This window comes from Rhinoderma darwinii (assembly GCF_050947455.1).
Source record: "Rhinoderma darwinii isolate aRhiDar2 chromosome 5 unlocalized genomic scaffold, aRhiDar2.hap1 SUPER_5_unloc_33, whole genome shotgun sequence".
NCBI lineage: Eukaryota > Metazoa > Chordata > Amphibia > Anura > Rhinodermatidae > Rhinoderma > Rhinoderma darwinii.
In genome coordinates this window covers 314054-334027 of record NW_027461791.1, presented here as the reverse complement: position 1 = coordinate 334027, position 19974 = coordinate 314054, and the positions used below count along the sequence as shown (strand labels likewise).

The 19974-nt window shown below is 47.6% G+C and overlaps 13 non-coding genes across 13 annotated transcripts; all 13 read left to right on the top strand.

The window, feature by feature from the left end:
• The first annotated feature begins 913 nt into the window (after positions 1–913).
• Positions 914–1104, top strand: LOC142690211 (U2 spliceosomal RNA). Its single transcript, XR_012859009.1, has one exon. It is a non-coding gene; the product is annotated as a U2 spliceosomal RNA (small nuclear RNA).
• Positions 1105–2412: 1308 nt separating this feature from the next.
• On the top strand, positions 2413–2603 carry LOC142690210 (U2 spliceosomal RNA). The gene has a single exon (XR_012859008.1). It is a non-coding gene; the product is annotated as a U2 spliceosomal RNA (small nuclear RNA).
• Positions 2604–3903: 1300 nt separating this feature from the next.
• Positions 3904–4094, top strand: LOC142690209 (U2 spliceosomal RNA). The gene has a single exon (XR_012859007.1). It is a non-coding gene; the product is annotated as a U2 spliceosomal RNA (small nuclear RNA).
• Positions 4095–5391: 1297 nt separating this feature from the next.
• Positions 5392–5582, top strand: LOC142690335 (U2 spliceosomal RNA). The gene has a single exon (XR_012859121.1). It is a non-coding gene; the product is annotated as a U2 spliceosomal RNA (small nuclear RNA).
• Positions 5583–6878: 1296 nt separating this feature from the next.
• Positions 6879–7069, top strand: LOC142690208 (U2 spliceosomal RNA). The gene has a single exon (XR_012859006.1). It is a non-coding gene; the product is annotated as a U2 spliceosomal RNA (small nuclear RNA).
• Positions 7070–8372: 1303 nt separating this feature from the next.
• On the top strand, positions 8373–8563 carry LOC142690205 (U2 spliceosomal RNA). The gene has a single exon (XR_012859004.1). It is a non-coding gene; the product is annotated as a U2 spliceosomal RNA (small nuclear RNA).
• A 1300-nt stretch (positions 8564–9863) lies between these two features.
• On the top strand, positions 9864–10054 carry LOC142690334 (U2 spliceosomal RNA). The gene has a single exon (XR_012859120.1). It is a non-coding gene; the product is annotated as a U2 spliceosomal RNA (small nuclear RNA).
• A 1296-nt stretch (positions 10055–11350) lies between these two features.
• On the top strand, positions 11351–11541 carry LOC142690204 (U2 spliceosomal RNA). Its single transcript, XR_012859003.1, has one exon. It is a non-coding gene; the product is annotated as a U2 spliceosomal RNA (small nuclear RNA).
• A 1308-nt stretch (positions 11542–12849) lies between these two features.
• On the top strand, positions 12850–13040 carry LOC142690203 (U2 spliceosomal RNA). The gene has a single exon (XR_012859002.1). It is a non-coding gene; the product is annotated as a U2 spliceosomal RNA (small nuclear RNA).
• Positions 13041–14328: 1288 nt separating this feature from the next.
• On the top strand, positions 14329–14520 carry LOC142690353 (U2 spliceosomal RNA). The gene has a single exon (XR_012859137.1). It is a non-coding gene; the product is annotated as a U2 spliceosomal RNA (small nuclear RNA).
• A 1300-nt stretch (positions 14521–15820) lies between these two features.
• On the top strand, positions 15821–16011 carry LOC142690202 (U2 spliceosomal RNA). Its single transcript, XR_012859001.1, has one exon. It is a non-coding gene; the product is annotated as a U2 spliceosomal RNA (small nuclear RNA).
• Positions 16012–17315: 1304 nt separating this feature from the next.
• LOC142690201 (U2 spliceosomal RNA) lies at positions 17316–17506 on the top strand. The gene has a single exon (XR_012859000.1). It is a non-coding gene; the product is annotated as a U2 spliceosomal RNA (small nuclear RNA).
• Positions 17507–18794: 1288 nt separating this feature from the next.
• On the top strand, positions 18795–18985 carry LOC142690339 (U2 spliceosomal RNA). Its single transcript, XR_012859125.1, has one exon. It is a non-coding gene; the product is annotated as a U2 spliceosomal RNA (small nuclear RNA).
• The last annotated feature ends 989 nt before the right edge of the window (positions 18986–19974 follow it).

Genomic DNA, 19974 nt, shown 5'->3' with positions numbered 1-19974 from the left:
TGGAGTAGGGGAACAGCAAACAGCCAATAAAGCAGCCCGCCCGCTCGCCTGCCCGCCACAATGGACCTACCTGTGTACACTAGATGGATGTGATGGAATGTACTGTCGTCCCTACATTTCAAGAAGAAGTAAGAATTGCAGTTGCAACAAAGCCTTGCTTGCCTACAAAGAGAGCAGCAATTTGGATTTGTTACTATGTTACCTAGAAGAATAACAAACTGTGCAAGGATGGAGGTTGTAGGAGCAAGGAGAAGTTGTCTGTAAAGTTGGTGGATGCCTATTTTCCATTTTGCAGTCCCTTGTCTCCCTCTTGTGGCCTCCTGGAGGCAACTAGCTGTGCAAAAAAAAGACAGCCTGGCGGCCGGCTGTTGCAGTGTTGCCCTCTCAGGCAACACTGAGTGACTGACTGAGCCTCACCGTCTTATATAAAGTTCAGACGGAACTTTGCACGTGTCATAGTGGAGCCCTCAGGATTCCAGAGCCAGCTTTCTGACATCATAATGGGGCCTCAGAGATAAAAGCCTGGGCTCAGGCAGTGTTGGTCAGTGCTGCTCAGCAGGCAGCACTGGACTGGACTGGATTACAGCTGATACAAGGTGTGAAGGAACAAGGGGTGGCTGTGGGCATGCACTTGCTGCCGCTGCCAGTGTTTATCTGCATGGCAGCAGGGCATTTGGGCGTTGCCAGGAAGGCGTTTTTATGTAGATTCCTCCTCTTTCAGCACTGCATTGTGGTGCAAGCAAAAGAAGCAAATCCTGTCTGGCTTCCTCTCCGGCCTTTATTCACCTCCCGTGTAGCTGTGAGTGTGTGAGCCTGCAGGGCCCCATGGAATTGCCTAGAAGTAGGCTGAATCGCTGCAAGGGCTGAACAGCAGTATCGGGCAGGCTCGGGCAACGCGCGGCCCGTTCGGGTTATCGCTTCTCGGCCTTTTGGCTAAGATCAAGTGTAGTATCTGTTCTTATCAGTTTAATATCTGATACGTCCCCTATCTGGGGACCATATATTAAATGGATTTTTAGAACAGGGAGATGGAAATAGAGCTTGCTCTGTCCACTCCACGCATTGACCTGGTATTGCAGTATTTCCAGGACCGGTGCACCCTTTCCTTATGTGTTGACTAAAAGCAGATTCCAAAAGTGTTTTTTGTCTTTGCTATTGTTTCTGTCTTTCTGAAGGGATCTCCCCTTTTAATCCCATTATTTCAACACCTGTTGGACAATGCATGAGTGATAATGAGCTCATTGATTAAATGCAATTAATGAATAGATTGCCACCTCTTGTTGTGTGTCGTCTGTGTTTCTGTGTTTCCGGCATTTCACATTGGAACACCTCATTCACCTTCCTTGTCTTCTCTCCGCCCTCCCTTTTAGGTAAGTTAAAGAGCTGCACCTGAGCCAGCCACTGATTGATTGATTGATTGATTGATTGATTGATTGATTGATTGATTGATTGATTGATTGATTGATTGATTGATGCAGCACAACAGTCAAATAGTGGAGTGGAGTAGGGGAACAGCAAACAGCCAATAAAGCAGCCCGCCCTCTCGCCTGCCCGCCACAATGGACCTACCTGTGTACACTAGATGGATGTGATGGAATGTACTGTCGTCCCTACATTTCAAGAAGAAGTAAGAATTGCAGTTGCAACAAAGCCTTGCTTGCCTACAAAGAGAGCAGCAATTTGGATTTGTTACTATGTTACCTAGAAGAATAACAAACAGTGCAAGGATGGAGGTTGTAGGAGCAAGGAGAAGTTGTCTGTAAAGTTGGTGGATGCCTATTTTCCATTTTGCAGTCCCTTGTCTCCCTCTTGTGGCCTCCTGGAGGCAACTAGCTGTGCAAAAAAAAGACAGCCTGGCGGCCGGCTGTTGCAGTGTTGCCCTCTCAGGCAACACTGAGTGACTGACTGAGCCTCACCGTCTTATATAAAGTTCAGACGGAACTTTGCACGTGTCATAGTGGAGCCCTCAGGATTCCAGAGCCAGCTTTCTGACATCATAATGGGGCCTCAGAGATAAAAGCCTGGGCCCAGGCAGTGTTGGTCAGTGCTGCTCAGCAGGCAGCACTGGACTGGACTGGATTACAGCTGATACAAGGTGTGAAGGAACAAGGGGTGGCTGTGGGCATGCACTTGCTGCCGCTGCCAGTGTTTATCTGCATGGCAGCAGGGCATTTGGGCGTTGCCAGGAAGGCGTTTTTATGTAGATTCCTCCTCTTTCAGCACTGCATTGTGGTGCAAGCAAAAGAAGCAAATCCTGTCTGGCTTCCTCTCCGGCCTTTATTCACCTCCCGTGTAGCTGTGAGTGTGTGAGCCTGCAGGGCCCCATGGAATTGCCTAGAAGTAGGCTGAATCGCTGCAAGGGCTGAACAGCAGTATCGGGCAGGCTCGGGCAACGCGCGGCCCGTTCGGGTTATCGCTTCTCGGCCTTTTGGCTAAGATCAAGTGTAGTATCTGTTCTTATCAGTTTAATATCTGATACGTCCCCTATCTGGGGACCATATATTAAATGGATTTTTAGAACAGGGAGATGGAAATAGAGCTTGCTCTGTCCACTCCACGCATTGACCTGGTATTGCAGTATTTCCAGGACCGGTGCACCCTTTCCTTATGTGTTGACTAAAAGCAGATTCCAAAAGTGTTTTTTGTCTTTGCTATTGTTTCTGTCTTTCTGAAGGGATCTCCCCTTTTAATCCCATTATTTCAACACCTGTTGGACAATGCATGAGTGATAATGAGCTCATTGATTAAATGCAATTAATGAATAGATTGCCACCTCTTGTTGTGTGTCGTCTGTGTTTCTGTGTTTCCGGCATTTCACATTGGAACACCTCATTCACCTTCCTTGTCTTCTCTCCGCCCTCCCTTTTAGGTAAGTTAAAGAGCTGCACCTGAGCCAGCCACTGATTGATTGATTGATTGATTGATTGATTGATTGATTGATTGATTGATTGATTGATTGATTGATGCAGCACAACAGTCAAATAGTGGAGTGGAGTAGGGGAACAGCAAACAGCCAATAAAGCAGCCCGCCCGCTCGCCTGCCCGCCACAATGGACCTACCTGTGTACACTAGATGGATGTGATGGAATGTACTGTCGTCCCTACATTTCAAGAAGAAGTAAGAATTGCAGTTGCAACAAAGCCTTGCTTGCCTACAAAGAGAGCAGCAATTTGGATTTGTTACTATGTTACCTAGAAGAATAACAAACTGTGCAAGGATGGAGGTTGTAGGAGCAAGGAGAAGTTGTCTGTAAAGTTGGTGGATGCCTATTTTCCATTTTGCAGTCCCTTGTCTCCCTCTTGTGGCCTCCTGGAGGCAACTAGCTGTGCAAAAAAAAGACAGCCTGGCGGCCGGCTGTTGCAGTGTTGCCCTCTCAGGCAACACTGAGTGACTGACTGAGCCTCACCGTCTTATATAAAGTTCAGACGGAACTTTGCACGTGTCATAGTGGAGCCCTCAGGATTCCAGAGCCAGCTTTCTGACATCATAATGGGGCCTCAGAGATAAAAGCCTGGGCCCAGGCAGTGTTGGTCAGTGCTGCTCAGCAGGCAGCACTGGACTGGACTGGATTACAGCTGATACAAGGTGTGAAGGAACAAGGGGTGGCTGTGGGCATGCACTTGCTGCCGCTGCCAGTGTTTATCTGCATGGCAGCAGGGCATTTGGGCGTTGCCAGGAAGGCGTTTTTATGTAGATTCCTCCTCTTTCAGCACTGCATTGTGGTGCAAGCAAAAGAAGCAAATCCTGTCTGGCTTCCTCTCCGGCCTTTATTCACCTCCCGTGTAGCTGTGAGTGTGTGAGCCTGCAGGGCCCCATGGAATTGCCTAGAAGTAGGCTGAATCGCTGCAAGGGCTGAACAGCAGTATCGGGCAGGCTCGGGCAACGCGCGGCCCGTTCGGGTTATCGCTTCTCGGCCTTTTGGCTAAGATCAAGTGTAGTATCTGTTCTTATCAGTTTAATATCTGATACGTCCCCTATCTGGGGACCATATATTAAATGGATTTTTAGAACAGGGAGATGGAAATAGAGCTTGCTCTGTCCACTCCACGCATTGACCTGGTATTGCAGTATTTCCAGGACCGGTGCACCCTTTCCTTATGTGTTGACTAAAAGCAGATTCCAAAAGTGTTTTTTGTCTTTGCTATTGTTTCTGTCTTTCTGAAGGGATCTCCCCTTTTAATCCCATTATTTCAACACCTGTTGGACAATGCATGAGTGATAATGAGCTCATTGATTAAATGCAATTAATGAATAGATTGCCACCTCTTGTTGTGTGTCGTCTGTGTTTCTGTGTTTCCGGCATTTCACATTGGAACACCTCATTCACCTTCCTTGTCTTCTCTCCGCCCTCCCTTTTAGGTAAGTTAAAGAGCTGCACCTGAGCCAGCCACTTGATTGATTGATTGATTGATTGATTGATTGATTGATTGATTGATTTATTGATTGATTGATGCAGCACAACAGTCAAATAGTGGAGTGGAGTAGGGGAACAGCAAACAGCCAATAAAGCAGCCCGCCCGCTCGCCTGCCCGCCACAATGGACCTACCTGTGTACACTAGATGGATGTGATGGAATGTACTGTCGTCCCTACATTTCAAGAAGAAGTAAGAATTGCAGTTGCAACAAAGCCTTGCTTGCCTACAAAGAGAGCAGCAATTTGGATTTGTTACTATGTTACCTAGAAGAATAACAAACTGTGCAAGGATGGAGGTTGTAGGAGCAAGGAGAAGTTGTCTGTAAAGTTGGTGGATGCCTATTTTCCATTTTGCAGTCCCTTGTCTCCCTCTTGTGGCCTCCTGGAGGCAACTAGCTGTGCAAAAAAAAGACAGCCTGGCGGCCGGCTGTTGCAGTGTTGCCCTCTCAGGCAACACTGAGTGACTGACTGAGCCTCACCGTCTTATATAAAGTTCAGACGGAACTTTGCACGTGTCATAGTGGAGCCCTCAGGATTCCAGAGCCAGCTTTCTGACATCATAATGGGGCCTCAGAGATAAAAGCCTGGGCCCAGGCAGTGTTGGTCAGTGCTGCTCAGCAGGCAGCACTGGACTGGACTGGATTACAGCTGATACAAGGTGTGAAGGAACAAGGGGTGGCTGTGGGCATGCACTTGCTGCCGCTGCCAGTGTTTATCTGCATGGCAGCAGGGCATTTGGGCGTTGCCAGGAAGGCGTTTTTATGTAGATTCCTCCTCTTTCAGCACTGCATTGTGGTGCAAGCAAAAGAAGCAAATCCTGTCTGGCTTCCTCTCCGGCCTTTATTCACCTCCCGTGTAGCTGTGAGTGTGTGAGCCTGCAGGGCCCCATGGAATTGCCTAGAAGTAGGCTGAATCGCTGCAAGGGCTGAACAGCAGTATCGGGCAGGCTCGGGCAACGCGCGGCCCGTTCGGGTTATCGCTTCTCGGCCTTTTGGCTAAGATCAAGTGTAGTATCTGTTCTTATCAGTTTAATATCTGATACATCCCCTATCTGGGGACCATATATTAAATGGATTTTTAGAACAGGGAGATGGAAATAGAGCTTGCTCTGTCCACTCCACGCATTGACCTGGTATTGCAGTATTTCCAGGACCGGTGCACCCTTTCCTTATGTGTTGACTAAAAGCAGATTCCAAAAGTGTTTTTTGTCTTTGCTATTGTTTCTGTCTTTCTGAAGGGATCTCCCCTTTTAATCCCATTATTTCAACACCTGTTGGACAATGCATGAGTGATAATGAGCTCATTGATTAAATGCAATTAATGAATAGATTGCCACCTCTTGTTGTGTGTCGTCTGTGTTTCTGTGTTTCCGGCATTTCACATTGGAACACCTCATTCACCTTCCTTGTCTTCTCTCCGCCCTCCCTTTTAGGTAAGTTAAAGAGCTGCACCTGAGCCAGCCACTGATTGATTGATTGATTGATTGATTGATTGATTGATTGATTGATTGATTGATTGATTGATGCAGCACAACAGTCAAATAGTGGAGTGGAGTAGGGGAACAGCAAACAGCCAATAAAGCAGCCCGCCCGCTCGCCTGCCCGCCACAATGGACCTACCTGTGTACACTAGATGGATGTGATGGAATGTACTGTCGTCCCTACATTTCAAGAAGAAGTAAGAATTGCAGTTGCAACAAAGCCTTGCTTGCCTACAAAGAGAGCAGCAATTTGGATTTGTTACTATGTTACCTAGAAGAATAACAAACTGTGCAAGGATGGAGGTTGTAGGAGCAAGGAGAAGTTGTCTGTAAAGTTGGTGGATGCCTATTTTCCATTTTGCAGTCCCTTGTCTCCCTCTTGTGGCCTCCTGGAGGCAACTAGCTGTGCAAAAAAAAGACAGCCTGGCGGCCGGCTGTTGCAGTGTTGCCCTCTCAGGCAACACTGAGTGACTGACTGAGCCTCACCGTCTTATATAAAGTTCAGACGGAACTTTGCACGTGTCATAGTGGAGCCCTCAGGATTCCAGAGCCAGCTTTCTGACATCATAATGGGGCCTCAGAGATAAAAGCCTGGGCCCAGGCAGTGTTGGTCAGTGCTGCTCAGCAGGCAGCACTGGACTGGACTGGATTACAGCTGATACAAGGTGTGAAGGAACAAGGGGTGGCTGTGGGCATGCACTTGCTGCCGCTGCCAGTGTTTATCTGCATGGCAGCAGGGCATTTGGGCGTTGCCAGGAAGGCGTTTTTATGTAGATTCCTCCTCTTTCAGCACTGCATTGTGGTGCAAGCAAAAGAAGCAAATCCTGTCTGGCTTCCTCTCCGGCCTTTATTCACCTCCCGTGTAGCTGTGAGTGTGTGAGCCTGCAGGGCCCCATGGAATTGCCTAGAAGTAGGCTGAATCGCTGCAAGGGCTGAACAGCAGTATCGGGCAGGCTCGGGCAACGCGCGGCCCGTTCGGGTTATCGCTTCTCGGCCTTTTGGCTAAGATCAAGTGTAGTATCTGTTCTTATCAGTTTAATATCTGATACGTCCCCTATCTGGGGACCATATATTAAATGGATTTTTAGAACAGGGAGATGGAAATAGAGCTTGCTCTGTCCACTCCACGCATTGACCTGGTATTGCAGTATTTCCAGGACCGGTGCACCCTTTCCTTATGTGTTGACTAAAAGCAGATTCCAAAAGTGTTTTTTGTCTTTGCTATTGTTTCTGTCTTTCTGAAGGGATCTCCCCTTTTAATCCCATTATTTCAACACCTGTTGGACAATGCATGAGTGATAATGAGCTCATTGATTAAATGCAATTAATGAATAGATTGCCACCTCTTGTTGTGTGTCGTCTGTGTTTCTGTGTTTCCGGCATTTCACATTGGAACACCTCATTCACCTTCCTTGTCTTCTCTCCGCCCTCCCTTTTAGGTAAGTTAAAGAGCTGCACCTGAGCCAGCCACTGATTGATTGATTGATTGATTGATTGATTGATTATTGATTGATTGATTGATTGATTGATTGATTGATGCAGCACAACAGTCAAATAGTGGAGTGGAGTAGGGGAACAGCAAACAGCCAATAAAGCAGCCCGCCCGCTCGCCTGCCCGCCACAATGGACCTACCTGTGTACACTAGATGGATGTGATGGAATGTACTGTCGTCCCTACATTTCAAGAAGAAGTAAGAATTGCAGTTGCAACAAAGCCTTGCTTGCCTACAAAGAGAGCAGCAATTTGGATTTGTTACTATGTTACCTAGAAGAATAACAAACTGTGCAAGGATGGAGGTTGTAGGAGCAAGGAGAAGTTGTCTGTAAAGTTGGTGGATGCCTATTTTCCATTTTGCAGTCCCTTGTCTCCCTCTTGTGGCCTCCTGGAGGCAACTAGCTGTGCAAAAAAAAGACAGCCTGGCGGCCGGCTGTTGCAGTGTTGCCCTCTCAGGCAACACTGAGTGACTGACTGAGCCTCACCGTCTTATATAAAGTTCAGACGGAACTTTGCACGTGTCATAGTGGAGCCCTCAGGATTCCAGAGCCAGCTTTCTGACATCATAATGGGGCCTCAGAGATAAAAGCCTGGGCCCAGGCAGTGTTGGTCAGTGCTGCTCAGCAGGCAGCACTGGACTGGACTGGATTACAGCTGATACAAGGTGTGAAGGAACAAGGGGTGGCTGTGGGCATGCACTTGCTGCCGCTGCCAGTGTTTATCTGCATGGCAGCAGGGCATTTGGGCGTTGCCAGGAAGGCGTTTTTATGTAGATTCCTCCTCTTTCAGCACTGCATTGTGGTGCAAGCAAAAGAAGCAAATCCTGTCTGGCTTCCTCTCCGGCCTTTATTCACCTCCCGTGTAGCTGTGAGTGTGTGAGCCTGCAGGGCCCCATGGAATTGCCTAGAAGTAGGCTGAATCGCTGCAAGGGCTGAACAGCAGTATCGGGCAGGCTCGGGCAACGCGCGGCCCGTTCGGGTTATCGCTTCTCGGCCTTTTGGCTAAGATCAAGTGTAGTATCTGTTCTTATCAGTTTAATATCTGATACGTCCCCTATCTGGGGACCATATATTAAATGGATTTTTAGAACAGGGAGATGGAAATAGAGCTTGCTCTGTCCACTCCACGCATTGACCTGGTATTGCAGTATTTCCAGGACCGGTGCACCCTTTCCTTATGTGTTGACTAAAAGCAGATTCCAAAAGTGTTTTTTGTCTTTGCTATTGTTTCTGTCTTTCTGAAGGGATCTCCCCTTTTAATCCCATTATTTCAACACCTGTTGGACAATGCATGAGTGATAATGAGCTCATTGATTAAATGCAATTAATGAATAGATTGCCACCTCTTGTTGTGTGTCGTCTGTGTTTCTGTGTTTCCGGCATTTCACATTGGAACACCTCATTCACCTTCCTTGTCTTCTCTCCGCCCTCCCTTTTAGGTAAGTTAAAGAGCTGCACCTGAGCCAGCCACTGATTGATTGATTGATTGATTGATTGATTGATTGATTGATTGATTGATTTATTGATTGATTGATGCAGCACAACAGTCAAATAGTGGAGTGGAGTAGGGGAACAGCAAACAGCCAATAAAGCAGCCCGCCCGCTCGCCTGCCCGCCACAATGGACCTACCTGTGTACACTAGATGGATGTGATGGAATGTACTGTCGTCCCTACATTTCAAGAAGAAGTAAGAATTGCAGTTGCAACAAAGCCTTGCTTGCCTACAAAGAGAGCAGCAATTTGGATTTGTTACTATGTTACCTAGAAGAATAACAAACTGTGCAAGGATGGAGGTTGTAGGAGCAAGGAGAAGTTGTCTGTAAAGTTGGTGGATGCCTATTTTCCATTTTGCAGTCCCTTGTCTCCCTCTTGTGGCCTCCTGGAGGCAACTAGCTGTGCAAAAAAAAGACAGCCTGGCGGCCGGCTGTTGCAGTGTTGCCCTCTCAGGCAACACTGAGTGACTGACTGAGCCTCACCGTCTTATATAAAGTTCAGACGGAACTTTGCACGTGTCATAGTGGAGCCCTCAGGATTCCAGAGCCAGCTTTCTGACATCATAATGGGGCCTCAGAGATAAAAGCCTGGGCCCAGGCAGTGTTGGTCAGTGCTGCTCAGCAGGCAGCACTGGACTGGACTGGATTACAGCTGATACAAGGTGTGAAGGAACAAGGGGTGGCTGTGGGCATGCACTTGCTGCCGCTGCCAGTGTTTATCTGCATGGCAGCAGGGCATTTGGGCGTTGCCAGGAAGGCGTTTTTATGTAGATTCCTCCTCTTTCAGCACTGCATTGTGGTGCAAGCAAAAGAAGCAAATCCTGTCTGGCTTCCTCTCCGGCCTTTATTCACCTCCCGTGTAGCTGTGAGTGTGTGAGCCTGCAGGGCCCCATGGAATTGCCTAGAAGTAGGCTGAATCGCTGCAAGGGCTGAACAGCAGTATCGGGCAGGCTCGGGCAACGCGCGGCCCGTTCGGGTTATCGCTTCTCGGCCTTTTGGCTAAGATCAAGTGTAGTATCTGTTCTTATCAGTTTAATATCTGATACATCCCCTATCTGGGGACCATATATTAAATGGATTTTTAGAACAGGGAGATGGAAATAGAGCTTGCTCTGTCCACTCCACGCATTGACCTGGTATTGCAGTATTTCCAGGACCGGTGCACCCTTTCCTTATGTGTTGACTAAAAGCAGATTCCAAAAGTGTTTTTTGTCTTTGCTATTGTTTCTGTCTTTCTGAAGGGATCTCCCCTTTTAATCCCATTATTTCAACACCTGTTGGACAATGCATGAGTGATAATGAGCTCATTGATTAAATGCAATTAATGAATAGATTGCCACCTCTTGTTGTGTGTCGTCTGTGTTTCTGTGTTTCCGGCATTTCACATTGGAACACCTCATTCACCTTCCTTGTCTTCTCTCCGCCCTCCCTTTTAGGTAAGTTAAAGAGCTGCACCTGAGCCAGCCACTGATTGATTGATTGATTGATTGATTGATTGATTGATTGATTGATTGATTGATTGATTGATGCAGCACAACAGTCAAATAGTGGAGTGGAGTAGGGGAACAGCAAACAGCCAATAAAGCAGCCCGCCCGCTCGCCTGCCCGCCACAATGGACCTACCTGTGTACACTAGATGGATGTGATGGAATGTACTGTCGTCCCTACATTTCAAGAAGAAGTAAGAATTGCAGTTGCAACAAAGCCTTGCTTGCCTACAAAGAGAGCAGCAATTTGGATTTGTTACTATGTTACCTAGAAGAATAACAAACTGTGCAAGGATGGAGGTTGTAGGAGCAAGGAGAAGTTGTCTGTAAAGTTGGTGGATGCCTATTTTCCATTTTGCAGTCCCTTGTCTCCCTCTTGTGGCCTCCTGGAGGCAACTAGCTGTGCAAAAAAAAGACAGCCTGGCGGCCGGCTGTTGCAGTGTTGCCCTCTCAGGCAACACTGAGTGACTGACTGAGCCTCACCGTCTTATATACAGTTCAGACGGAACTTTGCACGTGTCATAGTGGAGCCCTCAGGATTCCAGAGCCAGCTTTCTGACATCATAATGGGGCCTCAGAGATAAAAGCCTGGGCCCAGGCAGTGTTGGTCAGTGCTGCTCAGCAGGCAGCACTGGACTGGACTGGATTACAGCTGATACAAGGTGTGAAGGAACAAGGGGTGGCTGTGGGCATGCACTTGCTGCCGCTGCCAGTGTTTATCTGCATGGCAGCAGGGCATTTGGGTGTTGCCAGGAAGGCGTTTTTATGTAGATTCCTCCTCTTTCAGCACTGCATTGTGGTGCAAGCAAAAGAAGCAAATCCTGTCTGGCTTCCTCTCCGGCCTTTATTCACCTCCCGTGTAGCTGTGAGTGTGTGAGCCTGCAGGGCCCCATGGAATTGCCTAGAAGTAGGCTGAATCGCTGCAAGGGCTGAACAGCAGTATCGGGCAGGCTCGGGCAACGCGCGGCCCGTTCGGGTTATCGCTTCTCGGCCTTTTGGCTAAGATCAAGTGTAGTATCTGTTCTTATCAGTTTAATATCTGATACGTCCCCTATCTGGGGACCATATATTAAATGGATTTTTAGAACAGGGAGATGGAAATAGAGCTTGCTCTGTCCACTCCACGCATTGACCTGGTATTGCAGTATTTCCAGGACCGGTGCACCCTTTCCTTATGTGTTGACTAAAAGCAGATTCCAAAAGTGTTTTTTGTCTTTGCTATTGTTTCTGTCTTTCTGAAGGGATCTCCCCTTTTAATCCCATTATTTCAACACCTGTTGGACAATGCATGAGTGATAATGAGCTCATTGATTAAATGCAATTAATGAATAGATTGCCACCTCTTGTTGTGTGTCGTCTGTGTTTCTGTGTTTCCGGCATTTCACATTGGAACACCTCATTCACCTTCCTTGTCTTCTCTCCGCCCTCCCTTTTAGGTAAGTTAAAGAGCTGCACCTGAGCCAGCCACTGATTGATTGATTGATTGATTGATTGATTGATTGATTGATTGATTGATTGATTGATTTATTGATTGATTGATGCAGCACAACAGTCAAATAGTGGAGTGGAGTAGGGGAACAGCAAACAGCCAATAAAGCAGCCCGCCCGCTCGCCTGCCCGCCACAATGGACCTACTTGTGTACACTAGATGGATGTGATGGAATGTACTGTCGTCCCTACATTTCAAGAAGAAGTAAGAATTGCAGTTGCAACAAAGCCTTGCTTGCCTACAAAGAGAGCAGCAATTTGGATTTGTTACTATGTTACCTAGAAGAATAACAAACTGTGCAAGGATGGAGGTTGTAGGAGCAAGGAGAAGTTGTCTGTAAAGTTGGTGGATGCCTATTTTCCATTTTGCAGTCCCTTGTCTCCCTCTTGTGGCCTCCTGGAGGCAACTAGCTGTGCAAAAAAAAGACAGCCTGGCGGCCGGCTGTTGCAGTGTTGCCCTCTCAGGCAACACTGAGTGACTGACTGAGCCTCACCGTCTTATATAAAGTTCAGACGGAACTTTGCACGTGTCATAGTGGAGCCCTCAGGATTCCAGAGCCAGCTTTCTGACATCATAATGGGGCCTCAGAGATAAAAGCCTGGGCCCAGGCAGTGTTGGTCAGTGCTGCTCAGCAGGCAGCACTGGACTGGACTGGATTACAGCTGATACAAGGTGTGAAGGAACAAGGGGTGGCTGTGGGCATGCACTTGCTGCCGCTGCCAGTGTTTATCTGCATGGCAGCAGGGCATTTGGGCGTTGCCAGGAAGGCGTTTTTATGTAGATTCCTCCTCTTTCAGCACTGCATTGTGGTGCAAGCAAAAGAAGCAAATCCTGTCTGGCTTCCTCTCCGGCCTTTATTCACCTCCCGTGTAGCTGTGAGTGTGTGAGCCTGCAGGGCCCCATGGAATTGCCTAGAAGTAGGCTGAATCGCTGCAAGGGCTGAACAGCAGTATCGGGCAGGCTCGGGCAACGCGCGGCCCGTTCGGGTTATCGCTTCTCGGCCTTTTGGCTAAGATCAAGTGTAGTATCTGTTCTTATCAGTTTAATATCTGATACGTCCCCTATCTGGGGACCATATATTAAATGGATTTTTAGAACAGGGAGATGGAAATAGAGCTTGCTCTGTCCACTCCACGCATTGACCTGGTATTGCAGTATTTCCAGGACCGGTGCACCCTTTCCTTATGTGTTGACTAAAAGCAGATTCCAAAAGTGTTTTTTGTCTTTGCTATTGTTTCTGTCTTTCTGAAGGGATCTCCCCTTTTAATCCCATTATTTCAACACCTGTTGGACAATGCATGAGTGATAATGAGCTCATTGATTAAATGCAATTAATGAATAGATTGCCACCTCTTGTTGTGTGTCGTCTGTGTTTCTGTGTTTCCGGCATTTCACATTGGAACACCTCATTCACCTTCCTTGTCTTCTCTCCGCCCTCCCTTTTAGGTAAGTTAAAGAGCTGCACCTGAGCCAGCCACTGATTGATTGATTGATTGATTGATTGATTGATTGATTGATTGATTGATTGATGCAGCACAACAGTCAAATAGTGGAGTGGAGTAGGGGAACAGCAAACAGCCAATAAAGCAGCCCGCCCGCTCGCCTGCCCGCCACAATGGACCTACCTGTGTACACTAGATGGATGTGATGGAATGTACTGTCGTCCCTACATTTCAAGAAGAAGTAAGAATTGCAGTTGCAACAAAGCCTTGCTTGCCTACAAAGAGAGCAGCAATTTGGATTTGTTACTATGTTACCTAGAAGAATAACAAACTGTGCAAGGATGGAGGTTGTAGGAGCAAGGAGAAGTTGTCTGTAAAGTTGGTGGATGCCTATTTTCCATTTTGCAGTCCCTTGTCTCCCTCTTGTGGCCTCCTGGAGGCAACTAGCTGTGCAAAAAAAAGACAGCCTGGCGGCCGGCTGTTGCAGTGTTGCCCTCTCAGGCAACACTGAGTGACTGACTGAGCCTCACCGTCTTATATAAAGTTCAGACGGAACTTTGCACGTGTCATAGTGGAGCCCTCAGGATTCCAGAGCCAGCTTTCTGACATCATAATGGGGCCTCAGAGATAAAAGCCTGGGCCCAGGCAGTGTTGGTCAGTGCTGCTCAGCAGGCAGCACTGGACTGGACTGGATTACAGCTGATACAAGGTGTGAAGGAACAAGGGGTGGCTGTGGGCATGCACTTGCTGCCGCTGCCAGTGTTTATCTGCATGGCAGCAGGGCATTTGGGCGTTGCCAGGAAGGCGTTTTTATGTAGATTCCTCCTCTTTCAGCACTGCATTGTGGTGCAAGCAAAAGAAGCAAATCCTGTCTGGCTTCCTCTCCGGCCTTTATTCACCTCCCGTGTAGCTGTGAGTGTGTGAGCCTGCAGGGCCCCATGGAATTGCCTAGAAGTAGGCTGAATCGCTGCAAGGGCTGAACAGCAGTATCGGGCAGGCTCGGGCAACGCGCGGCCCGTTCGGGTTATCGCTTCTCGGCCTTTTGGCTAAGATCAAGTGTAGTATCTGTTCTTATCAGTTTAATATCTGATACGTCCCCTATCTGGGGACCATATATTAAATGGATTTTTTAGAACAGGGAGATGGAAATAGAGCTTGCTCTGTCCACTCCACATATTGACCTGGTATTGCAGTATTTCCAGGACCGGTGCACCCTTTCCTTATGTGTTGACTAAAAGCAGATTCCAAAAGTGTTTTTTGTCTTTGCTATTGTTTCTGTCTTTCTGAAGGGATCTCCCCTTTTAATCCCATTATTTCAACACCTGTTGGACAATGCATGAGTGATAATGAGCTCATTGATTAAATGCAATTAATGAATAGATTGCCACCTCTTGTTGTGTGTCGTCTGTGTTTCTGTGTTTCCGGCATTTCACATTGGAACACCTCATTCACCTTCCTTGTCTTCTCTCCGCCCTCCCTTTTAGGTAAGTTAAAGAGCTGCACCTGAGCCAGCCACTGATTGATTGATTGATTGATTGATTGATTGATTGATTGATTGATTGATTGATTGATTGATTGATGCAGCACAACAGTCAAATAGTGGAGTGGAGTAGGGGAACAGCAAACAGCCAATAAAGCAGCCCGCCCGCTCGCCTGCCCGCCACAATGGACCTACCTGTGTACACTAGATGGATGTGATGGAATGTACTGTCGTCCCTACATTTCAAGAAGAAGTAAGAATTGCAGTTGCAACAAAGCCTTGCTTGCCTACAAAGAGAGCAGCAATTTGGATTTGTTACTATGTTACCTAGAAGAATAACAAACTGTGCAAGGATGGAGGTTGTAGGAGCAAGGAGAAGTTGTCTGTAAAGTTGGTGGATGCCTATTTTCCATTTTGCAGTCCCTTGTCTCCCTCTTGTGGCCTCCTGGAGGCAACTAGCTGTGCAAAAAAAAGACAGCCTGGCGGCCGGCTGTTGCAGTGTTGCCCTCTCAGGCAACACTGAGTGACTGACTGAGCCTCACCGTCTTATATAAAGTTCAGACGGAACTTTGCACGTGTCATAGTGGAGCCCTCAGGATTCCAGAGCCAGCTTTCTGACATCATAATGGGGCCTCAGAGATAAAAGCCTGGGCTCAGGCAGTGTTGGTCAGTGCTGCTCAGCAGGCAGCACTGGACTGGACTGGATTACAGCTGATACAAGGTGTGAAGGAACAAGGGGTGGCTGTGGGCATGCACTTGCTGCCGCTGCCAGTGTTTATCTGCATGGCAGCAGGGCATTTGGGCGTTGCCAGGAAGGCGTTTTTATGTAGATTCCTCCTCTTTCAGCACTGCATTGTGGTGCAAGCAAAAGAAGCAAATCCTGTCTGGCTTCCTCTCCGGCCTTTATTCACCTCCCGTGTAGCTGTGAGTGTGTGAGCCTGCAGGGCCCCATGGAATTGCCTAGAAGTAGGCTGAATCGCTGCAAGGGCTGAACAGCAGTATCGGGCAGGCTCGGGCAACGCGCGGCCCGTTCGGGTTATCGCTTCTCGGCCTTTTGGCTAAGATCAAGTGTAGTATCTGTTCTTATCAGTTTAATATCTGATACGTCCCCTATCTGGGGACCATATATTAAATGGATTTTTAGAACAGGGAGATGGAAATAGAGCTTGCTCTGTCCACTCCACGCATTGACCTGGTATTGCAGTATTTCCAGGACCGGTGCACCCTTTCCTTATGTGTTGACTAAAAGCAGATTCCAAAAGTGTTTTTTGTCTTTGCTATTGTTTCTGTCTTTCTGAAGGGATCTCCCCTTTTAATCCCATTATTTCAACACCTGTTGGACAATGCATGAGTGATAATGAGCTCATTGATTAAATGCAATTAATGAATAGATTGCCACCTCTTGTTGTGTGTCGTCTGTGTTTCTGTGTTTCCGGCATTTCACATTGGAACACCTCATTCACCTTCCTTGTCTTCTCTCCGCCCTCCCTTTTAGGTAAGTTAAAGAGCTGCACCTGAGCCAGCCACTGATTGATTGATTGATTGATTGATTGATTGATTGATTGATTGATTGATTGATTGATTGATTGATTGATGCAGCACAACAGTCAAATAGTGGAGTGGAGTAGGGGAACAGCAAACAGCCAATAAAGCAGCCCGCCCTCTCGCCTGCCCGCCACAATGGACCTACCTGTGTACACTAGATGGATGTGATGGAATGTACTGTCGTCCCTACATTTCAAGAAGAAGTAAGAATTGCAGTTGCAACAAAGCCTTGCTTGCCTACAAAGAGAGCAGCAATTTGGATTTGTTACTATGTTACCTAGAAGAATAACAAACTGTGCAAGGATGGAGGTTGTAGGAGCAAGGAGAAGTTGTCTGTAAAGTTGGTGGATGCCTATTTTCCATTTTGCAGTCCCTTGTCTCCCTCTTGTGGCCTCCTGGAGGCAACTAGCTGTGCAAAAAAAAGACAGCCTGGCGGCCGGCTGTTGCAGTGTTGCCCTCTCAGGCAACACTGAGTGACTGACTGAGCCTCACCGTCTTATATAAAGTTCAGACGGAACTTTGCACGTGTCATAGTGGAGCCCTCAGGATTCCAGAGCCAGCTTTCTGACATCATAATGGGGCCTCAGAGATAAAAGCCTGGGCCCAGGCAGTGTTGGTCAGTGCTGCTCAGCAGGCAGCACTGGACTGGACTGGATTACAGCTGATACAAGGTGTGAAGGAACAAGGGGTGGCTGTGGGCATGCACTTGCTGCCGCTGCCAGTGTTTATCTGCATGGCAGCAGGGCATTTGGGCGTTGCCAGGAAGGCATTTTTATGTAGATTCCTCCTCTTTCAGCACTGCATTGTGGTGCAAGCAAAAGAAGCAAATCCTGTCTGGCTTCCTCTCCGGCCTTTATTCACCTCCCGTGTAGCTGTGAGTGTGTGAGCCTGCAGGGCCCCATGGAATTGCCTAGAAGTAGGCTGAATCGCTGCAAGGGCTGAACAGCAGTATCGGGCAGGCTCGGGCAACGCGCGGCCCGTTCGGGTTATCGCTTCTCGGCCTTTTGGCTAAGATCAAGTGTAGTATCTGTTCTTATCAGTTTAATATCTGATACGTCCCCTATCTGGGGACCATATATTAAATGGATTTTTAGAACAGGGAGATGGAAATAGAGCTTGCTCTGTCCACTCCACGCATTGACCTGGTATTGCAGTATTTCCAGGACCGGTGCACCCTTTCCTTATGTGTTGACTAAAAGCAGATTCCAAAAGTGTTTTTTGTCTTTGCTATTGTTTCTGTCTTTCTGAAGGGATCTCCCCTTTTAATCCCATTATTTCAACACCTGTTGGACAATGCATGAGTGATAATGAGCTCATTGATTAAATGCAATTAATGAATAGATTGCCACCTCTTGTTGTGTGTCGTCTGTGTTTCTGTGTTTCCGGCATTTCACATTGGAACACCTCATTCACCTTCCTTGTCTTCTCTCCGCCCTCCCTTTTAGGTAAGTTAAAGAGCTGCACCTGAGCCAGCCACTGATTGATTGATTGATTGATTGATTGATTGATTGATTGATTGATTGATTGATGCAGCACAACAGTCAAATAGTGGAGTGGAGTAGGGGAACAGCAAACAGCCAATAAAGCAGCCCGCCCTCTCGCCTGCCCGCCACAATGGACCTACCTGTGTACACTAGATGGATGTGATGGAATGTACTGTCGTCCCTACATTTCAAGAAGAAGTAAGAATTGCAGTTGCAACAAAGCCTTGCTTGCCTACAAAGAGAGCAGCAATTTGGATTTGTTACTATGTTACCTAGAAGAATAACAAACTGTGCAAGGATGGAGGTTGTAGGAGCAAGGAGAAGTTGTCTGTAAAGTTGGTGGATGCCTATTTTCCATTTTGCAGTCCCTTGTCTCCCTCTTGTGGCCTCCTGGAGGCAACTAGCTGTGCAAAAAAAAGACAGCCTGGCGGCCGGCTGTTGCAGTGTTGCCCTCTCAGGCAACACTGAGTGACTGACTGAGCCTCACCGTCTTATATAAAGTTCAGACGGAACTTTGCACGTGTCATAGTGGAGCCCTCAGGATTCCAGAGCCAGCTTTCTGACATCATAATGGGGCCTCAGAGATAAAAGCCTGGGCCCAGGCAGTGTTGGTCAGTGCTGCTCAGCAGGCAGCACTGGACTGGACTGGATTACAGCTGATACAAGGTGTGAAGGAACAAGGGGTGGCTGTGGGCATGCACTTGCTGCCGCTGCCAGTGTTTATCTGCATGGCAGCAGGGCATTTGGGCGTTGCCAGGAAGGCGTTTTTATGTAGATTCCTCCTCTTTCAGCACTGCATTGTGGTGCAAGCAAAAGAAGCAAATCCTGTCTGGCTTCCTCTCCGGCCTTTATTCACCTCCCGTGTAGCTGTGAGTGTGTGAGCCTGCAGGGCCCCATGGAATTGCCTAGAAGTAGGCTGAATCGCTGCAAGGGCTGAACAGCAGTATCGGGCAGGCTCGGGCAACGCGCGGCCCGTTCGGGTTATCGCTTCTCGGCCTTTTGGCTAAGATCAAATGTAGTATCTGTTCTTATCAGTTTAATATCTGATACGTCCCCTATCTGGGGACCATATATTAAATGGATTTTTAGAACAGGGAGATGGAAATAGAGCTTGCTCTGTCCACTCCACGCATTGACCTGGTATTGCAGTATTTCCAGGACCGGTGCACCCTTTCCTTATGTGTTGACTAAAAGCAGATTCCAAAAGTGTTTTTTGTCTTTGCTATTGTTTCTGTCTTTCTGAAGGGATCTCCCCTTTTAATCCCATTATTTCAACACCTGTTGGACAATGCATGAGTGATAATGAGCTCATTGATTAAATGCAATTAATGAATAGATTGCCACCTCTTGTTGTGTGTCGTCTGTGTTTCTGTGTTTCCGGCATTTCACATTGGAACACCTCATTCACCTTCCTTGTCTTCTCTCCGCCCTCCCTTTTAGGTAAGTTAAAGAGCTGCACCTGAGCCAGCCACTGATTGATTGATTGATTGATTGATTGATTGATTGATTGATTGATTGATGCAGCACAACAGTCAAATAGTGGAGTGGAGTAGGGGAACAGCAAACAGCCAATAAAGCAGCCCGCCCGCTCGCCTGCCCGCCACAATGGACCTACCTGTGTACACTAGATGGATGTGATGGAATGTACTGTCGTCCCTACATTTCAAGAAGAAGTAAGAATTGCAGTTGCAACAAAGCCTTGCTTGCCTACAAAGAGAGCAGCAATTTGGATTTGTTACTATGTTACCTAGAAGAATAACAAACTGTGCAAGGATGGAGGTTGTAGGAGCAAGGAGAAGTTGTCTGTAAAGTTGGTGGATGCCTATTTTCCATTTTGCAGTCCCTTGTCTCCCTCTTGTGGCCTCCTGGAGGCAACTAGCTGTGCAAAAAAAAGACAGCCTGGCGGCCGGCTGTTGCAGTGTTGCCCTCTCAGGCAACACTGAGTGACTGACTGAGCCTCACCGTCTTATATAAAGTTCAGACGGAACTTTGCACGTGTCATAGTGGAGCCCTCAGGATTCCAGAGCCAGCTTTCTGACATCATAATGGGGCCTCAGAGATAAAAGCCTGGGCCCAGGCAGTGTTGGTCAGTGCTGCTCAGCAGGCAGCACTGGACTGGACTGGATTACAGCTGATACAAGGTGTGAAGGAACAAGGGGTGGC